We start from the raw sequence: 7,945 nt of genomic DNA, 5'->3' as shown, positions 1-7,945 counted from the left end.
ATACACACACACACACGTGCGCACACACAGGCACACACATCCATATCCACACACACGCACTGAGCGCACACATGTATGAAAAGAACACACACAGGTGCACACAACACAGGTGCACAGAAACACAAGAATCAGTAACTGGATTTTGGCGGATAATTTCTCAAGTGACCCCAAACATGCTTCCGTAATTTTATACTTCTTGCTTATGCAAAGCAGTGTCCTCAGCACTGACAATTTTAAAATCAGAATATCCATCAACTCTGAGAAATGATGAAGGTGCTTATGTCCTTCAGTATACAGTAATCGGCTGAGACCTGACGCTTTGTGTCAAAACACACAAGTGCACGCCTATCTCATTAGTACACACATCTGTGTTCAGCTTTAATAATGGTATGTACATAAATTATATGTGTATCAAAGAACTGTTCAAATAAATTTACTTGTAATTTAGTACCAATAAGTGCTTGATTTATAGACGTATTTTATATAGCTAGATATCTGGAACTCACAAAAATTTCCGGCAAAAGGGGCTGCAAGTGGAGAAAGTTGAAGAAACCCTCTTATAAAGCACTCAGTATGGGCTAAGGAGATGGCTCAAGGGGTAGTTAACAGCACTCATTCCTCAGGCAAGCATGAAGACCTGAGTTCAAATCCCCAACCCACATGCAAAAATCTCATGTTGTTTCATCCCTGTAATCCCAGCACTGGGGTGGGACGGAGAGAGACGGATGGATGGCTGAAGCTTTGGTTGCTGGCTTAATTAACTCCAGGTTCAATGTGAGACCCTGTCTCAGGGGACAAAGTGAGCAGGACATCTGAAGTCTTCCTCTGCCCTCTGTGCACACATGTACACACACATGTACACACACACACACATACTCAAAAACAAAATTAAAACACTGGAAGTCCTCACCATGCCTTTGGAGTCCAGCAGTGCCACTGGGAAGCGGACTTGACTTAGCTTTACTGTAGCAAGTTCCACAGCAGCCATCAGAAGTAAGAAGTAAACCGTGCTAAGAGAGCAGTGAACAGAACTGTCCAGATGCTCAGCTTGAAACCGGAGGAAGAGGCAGGTTTGGTGGCCTAGGCCTGGAATCCCACAGCTGGTGACCCAGAGGCCAGAAGAGCAGGAACTCAAGGGTAGCTACAGAGGGAGCTCAAGCAGCAGAGGCCATGTCTCAAACAAGCCAGAAAAAATGATCTCACAATGATCAGAAGAAAGCAGAAACTTCTATCTTAACAGCAGATGATCAGGGAAACTCAAGTATTTAGGAACACGGAGAGGTCAGATCTCCAAGCACTCACAGCAAGCCTTCCGGTGTAAGCAACTAGCAATAAAGTATCAAAACACATAAGGCTGCAAACTGGCAGGCCTGCAGCAGCCTGAGAGGGGTGAAGCCAAGTCACAGTTGAAGCTGTCAACTCTTCCTTCAAAGAAGCACAGACCCATGAAGCCGAGCACAGGTGCAATCTCTGCATTTCAGAGTAGAGACAGGAGGATTGTTGTAAGTTCATGAGATCATGTCTCTTTAAAAAAAAGAAAAATAAAAAAAAAAACTGAACAAATGAAAAAGAAATATGTCCAGCAGGGAAGAAATCAATAAGAACACTTCTCAGCTCAACAGAGCTCATAACTGACAGCCAGAGACGGCTGTCGGCCCAGGGTTGCGGGGCCTGGGGACAGAGGCCAGGCTGCTACAAGCACAGGGCTCCTTTTACAAGTGATGAAAATGTTCATGACTGACTGAGGTGATGGCCACCGTGTGCTGGAGACACACCAAAGCCACCGTGCTAGCACTTTAAAGAAGTGACTTGGATGGTATCTGAATAAAGCTGTCTCCAAAAGATTATCAAGTGTTTAACATATACTCAGATAAAGTAAAATAACTTGGACATCAAACCAGTAAGTTCTGGACACTGTTAGTCATGGAAAGAAAGTCAAGTAAAGGAAGAGAATCTATATTTAAAATTAAAAAAAAAAATTTAAGAAACTTCAGAGTGAGAAATTTTGGGCACATCATAGAGTTTTCCCCAGTGGCAAAATGTCTTGTTAGATGATACACAAGTCGGAGAGCTATACCCAGGGTATTTATAGAGTCATCACATGCCATAAGAGTGTGGTCGCTGGTCGCTGTTCCTCATACCTGAGTTTCCCAGTGGGCGGGTGAGAATGACCACTGTAGGCCACTGGCCTCTGGGTTCCCATGGTGTCTCACTGGCAGCTCACCCAAGGAAACAGACTCTGGAGAGAAGTTAGGGGGCAGGTCTTGAAGGTTCTGGACTCTGGGAACTAACTGCCCTCACCTGCCCAGAGTTTGGGATGACCTGGCATCAGACCTCCTAAGACACAGATCCTGTCTTCAGCACTGGGCTTTGCTCTGCAGACTGGATCCCTGGGAACGGATGGTCCAGCTGTGCTGTGTTCCATCACGCCCTGGGACAACACCTGATATCTGCGAAGAGCTCAGAAAACACCTGCGACATGGACAAATGAAATGCTTCACCTTCCTGTGATAGAGAAGTAACATCTGGCTTCAGATCCGACCCTCCACGGCTGCCTGCCCCTGCCTTGAGAGCTGCCCCTATCAGATCTGCTTCCTCTCTAGACTGTAGGCAACAGGCTTACCCTTGCAGGAGGTCAGGGTAACGCTTCCTGGCCTGAGGTGGCACTGGAGATGTGCCAGCTCCGCTCCCAGGCCTACGAGGACAGAAAGAGATACAAAGCAGGGTAGATGACAGAGGTTTGAGGGGGGCCCAGGGCCTCACCCACCCACATGACAGGTGGGGTCCTGGGAAAGGCGGGGCACACCCAGAATCCACACGCATGCCTCCTTCTCACCACGTGCCCAGCTCTGTGGATTTCCTGGTCTCATCTGCATTTAAAAGTTTAGAGCAAAGCTTCGTCAGAACTGTAGAGAGGACAGAGTCTGGATAGAAAGGCGTTTTAATATAAAACAGATGAAAGAGACGAATGGAAAATAATCAAAACCTCATTAGGGCAAATAAGCAACCTGCCTACAGTGTCACCAGAACTGATGGCAGGGAGCACTGCGTGGGTGAGGCTGGGTCTCCAACGGCTACCACAGGGAGACACAGGCTCAAGAAACCCTGACAATCCCGCTGAGGATTCTGACCAGTACCTACACTAAGCCCTCAAGGCTGTGGCCACTGGAGCTTTCTAACCCCAATGCCAGCCACCCGGATAGGACAGGGAAACAGGCAGCTCCCAGATGCTTCCACCCATTGGACAAGGTGAAGCGGTGCAGACCCTCTCAACCCAAGCCACTCAGGGAGAAAGCTCCACCTGGAGAAGGCCACCCCACCAGTGGTCAGCAGTGAGATCAGTGGACTGTGCCTCTGTTTGCATGCTGGGGGGACAGGTTAAGTACTAAGAATCTTTCCATCAGTCTTGACTAGAACTTTTAGTCATTCCTGTAAATTTTTCTCTCCCAGAGCCTACTATGTGCTTAGCACAATGGTAGGTCCTAGGAATACAGTAGCAGAGAGGCCAATCCCTGCCTCGGGCAAGGCTCCCTTCTCCTGGGATACTACAGTTTAAAGGCAAAGGGCTGTGGTGACAAAAGTCAGGCTGGAGGTCCACAAGGCCAAGAGCCACTATCACCTCATGTTAGGGCATGTGCCACAGGGGACCTCTCACATGGCTCCAGAAGGGGGTCAAGAAGCCAATTCAAGAAGTCAAGATGTCCCTTTAAACACTTAAGAAAGAGAGAATGTAGAACAAGCATGAAATATTGATGACCCGTGTCAAAGCAGCACCAGGGTGTGCTGAGCAAAAGTGAGCTACTCTGTCAGAGCCGATATTATCGGGAGGATCCTGGAGCGGGTGGAAGTCGGAGGTTCAGAGGAGCAGCGGGGGCCTGTGACAGAGACGCATTAAGTCCCAATGCTTCACTGCTGTCTTCTTTCTCAAGACTAGAGCGGGAGTCAGATGCAAAGGCGCTCAGACTCCTATCTGCCCGGCATCAATGCACAGGGAAGGAAAGGAAGTGGACCAGAATGCAGCTGTCTTAGTTCTGGGAGACACTCGTCCTAGATTCTCCAGGGCTGCTCTAGTTCCCAGCCCAGGCCTGCCTTGTTTGCATGGTAACTTGCTGAGGCAGGGGTTCCATCGTCTATCCTTGCAAAAAAGACAATCTGCTAAGTACAGGATATGACGTCTAAGCATCCGCTGGGACTTTCTTAACAAATCTTAGGAAAACAAATCTGGGAGGGGAGGAGTTGCTTTCGTGACTTTTTCTAACTTATGCCTCAACAGAGAATGACCTTGAAGGTGAGAATGACCTTGAAGGTGAGTAGGATCATGGGACGAAGTGTGGTGGGCCCAGAGAGCTGGGTCTATGTCTCAGTTTTCTGTCAACTAACTCTACGGCTCCCACACCATGCAGGGTTCAGAGTCAGAGTCTCATCAGAGTAGAAACCAGGAGGCTAGTAGCTGCTAGCCCACCAGAAGCAGGACCTGGAGAGCCCAGTTCACACAGTCCCCCACCTGATGCGGGTTGTCCATAGTGCCCACCCACCTATCATTCTAAATTCCGAAGTGTCATCACATCCCATTGTGGAAGAATCCTTGTCCTCTACACAGACCCCAGTGCAACCGCCGGCTGGGCCACACGGCCCTGCACGCCTGCTCTGGTTCAGGCTCGTTGCAGGATAAAGTGTAGAGGGGCAGAGCTGACTGGACCTGGGAACGAAGAAGCCCACAGGTGCACAAGGAGGTCAGAAGCTGCCACAGACACCCAGAAGGGTCACAGGTGGTACAGAAGCCCTGAGAAGAAGACCCACAGTGCTCACATGAGAAGTCAGTCCTTCCAGACTGGCTTCTCAAAGGTTTCCACTCCTATCTCCTGCTGCAGCCTCTGGAGCCTGCTGATATGCAGAACCCTCCCCACCACAAAATCTCGATCCTAATGAGGGTTGTATCTCTCCTCCATGGGGCAAACTCAAGAACCCTGCTCTGCCGGCACCCTCCCTTTTCCCTCTGCCACACTGACGGGGGACTGCGTCACAGCAGGCTTGCCTGTGCTGCCTCAGAAGAGGGGGTGTGAACCGAAATCTCCCACAGCTAAAAGCCTCCGGCCCTGGAGAGAGAGGCACCCAACAGCATCGTGAAGATTAGACTAAGGACACCTGAGTTCCAGACGATAGCCCTCTCAGAGCAGATGCCAGAAGGAAATAGTCACAGAATGTGGCCGCAGCAGCATCCGGTCAGCCTAGTGTGGCTGGCTCATGTCGAGTCCATCCCACAGATGCTGGAAGCAAAGTCAGGCACTTTGCCATGATGAGATGGACTCCAGTCGGCCATGGCATAGAGATAAGCCAAGAAAAGGAGGAAGAAAGCCAAGCAGCCCATTTCCCATAATGAACTAGGCTGAGCTAGACAGAGTCAGAATCTCAACATTTGACACTTTTGCTGAGTTTAACGATCCGGAGAGCCTACTGGCTAGCATGGAGCTTCAAAGTTATATGTCCACTGTTCCGCAGCCCTCAGGGAGGCTGCTGCCCTGCAGTGCTCCAGCAGTGATGGGCTTGAGACCCTTAATCCTGATGGCAGAAGTCTGCTCCTTGCCTGCAAAATGTTGGCTTGCTGTGACTCAGAATTTGAGTTATTAGACTTGAGCTTGAGGACCTAAATCTCTTGTGTGGGAAAAGCTCTGAGAACAAAGGTGCCACTGCTGTGGACTGCATGACAAAGCAAACCTTAATTGTCCGCTGAGAGAAAACAAGAAAAATGACCCAAATAATGCTGGCTAGAGAACTATCTGGAAAAAAAATATATACTCTGAGTAAGTAGTGTCTGTGAGAATGCAGGAAGCAGGCCCAGGTACAGGGGCCTGCTTTGTTAGAGGCTCACAAAGATCAGTCTCAACAATTATCAGAGTCAGGTCTCTCTAGACCCAGGGTCAGCCGGACTGGTATGGACTTGAGGCACCACAGGGTGCTTATGGAGTCTCAACCCCATCACTGCGGTATAAAAGTAGCCACGCAGGGAACATAAATGAATGCATATGGCTGTGTTCAAATAAAACTTTATTTACAAAATAATAGGTGAGCTAAAGAAGTCCTTTTTTTTTTTTTTTTTTTTTTCTGATTCCTTCTACTTAGAAATCTACCAGATGCTGTTCTGGGCATGGGGACTAAGGCAGGAACAAGTGAGTAAGACACACGAAGCCAAAGGGACGTCACTGAAACTTGACCTCAAGCAAAACCCTTATAAGTGCCATTAAAACAGCAGCAGCGGCAGCAATAACAACAACACAGACTCAAGAGTGTGAAAAGAAGAGTAAGAGCAAACAGACTCTGTGCTAAAGGGGGTATCAGGAGCCGCTGAGGAGCAGCGACAGCAAAACATGCAACCATCACCCCAGTCCCGCTGGTTGGCTAACCTGTTCCTCCCCTGAATTGCCTGTCATAAGACACACTGCTATCCCATAAGCACTCGTTTCCTGGGCAGTGATGCAGGGAATCTCAGCTTGACTGTGAGCTCCCCCTGATTACACCTGTAGTGCCCATTCCAACCCGGCCTTGACAGTTAGAAAAGGGCCACACTGCAGGCCACGTGAGTCTGAAGCCAGCCTGGTCGGCTGCAGACTTCAGCACCAGGGACAGAGCCTCGGCCGGTGGGGAAGACCAGCAGCGCTGTCAAAACAGGCAAGTGTGTTGTCCCCTGAGCCCGGCAAATGCAAACAGAGCCAGTGTGCCCCACTCTGTGTGACCCCCGTGTGGGAGGACTGTTGGTAAAGAGGAAGTGAAAACAAACAGTGCACAGATCTCTTCACCCACGATATTAGCTTGGGAGAGACTCGGAAACGTGCCGATAGCAGCAACAGCAACATCTGCTTCTAATTGCTTCTCCCCAGAACTCGTCAGCTGGCGTCTGCCCCGGGAGGAAAGCTGGTATTTTCAACAAACTCTTAAATCAGATGGCATCCATAGTGAGTAATTTCTTACGTGTTTAAACTTTGAGGCTAAAAACACAGAAGAGCTGGGCCAGTGGTCCCACACCAAGGGTCTGCTTACAAGGTTTCTTTTTGTTTTTTCAAGACAGGGTTTCTCTGTGTAGCCCTGGCTATCCTGGAACTCATTCTGTAGACCAGGCTGGGCTTGAATTCAGAAATCCACCTGCCTCTGCTTCCTGAGTGTTGTGATTAAAGGCGTGCACCAACATGCCTGGCTACAAGTTTTTGATTTACATACCATGGTCAAATGTTTCCTTCTATTTATTATGTACTTGTGTCCTAAACAGAAAATATTCCAGTGCTTTCAAGAATTTCACTGTGCCCATTAGTTTAATTGTAATATTCCTCTTTCCCAACTATTTTTGCACAAAGTTTCTTTTGCAGAAGCAAAGCAGTGTTTTGAAAGTATATGGATCTAAGCTGCCACTTAGGAAGTGTCTCAAGGAAGAGCTCCTTCAAGTACCCTGAAGCAAGGATCTCTATAGGTTTTGCTCAGGAGTCCATGATCCTTCCTAGCCTGCACCACCTTCCTGGAAGGCTAGCCTGGTGCACAGTGTAGATATGGACATAGAGTCTGGGCTTTGGAAACTCTGGCGTACGTCCACAGTCTCCCCAGGTGACGTGGATGCCTTTGGGTATGTCTCCCTAGTGCTGCAGACCCAACAACACTGGTCCCTTCATGCTGAAATGCAAGAGGACACTGCGGCTGCCCTGTACCTCTCCTTTCTCTATCAGCTTCCGTGCAAGTGGGACAGGGCACAGGGATGTCTCAGACTCTGCCTCTATCTGCCTAACAAGTGAGAGCAGCCTGGGGCCAACACCTCCTCCGGGAAGCATTGTGCTGCTCTCCACATGCACACGTGGACACGCAATGTTCTCTGCACCAGAGTCTCTGTCTTCTGGAGAACTCCAGGCAGACTCATTTTCCACATACCGTAGGTACTTAACAAATCTTCCTGGTGATACTCTGT

General features: G+C 49.0%; 1 protein-coding gene across 1 annotated transcript in view; it reads right to left on the bottom strand.

Annotated features, from left to right (window-relative positions):
- Positions 1-7,945, bottom strand: part of Wdr25 (WD repeat domain 25) — a 134,909-nt gene that overhangs the window by 25,662 nt on the left and 101,302 nt on the right. The gene's annotated exons all lie outside the window — the stretch shown is intronic.

Source organism: Grammomys surdaster, unplaced genomic scaffold (genome assembly GCF_004785775.1).
Source record: "Grammomys surdaster isolate TR1022 unplaced genomic scaffold, NIH_TR_1.0 144, whole genome shotgun sequence".
Taxonomy (NCBI): Eukaryota; Metazoa; Chordata; class Mammalia; order Rodentia; family Muridae; genus Grammomys; species Grammomys surdaster.
This window is presented reverse-complemented; position numbering and strand designations above follow the sequence as displayed.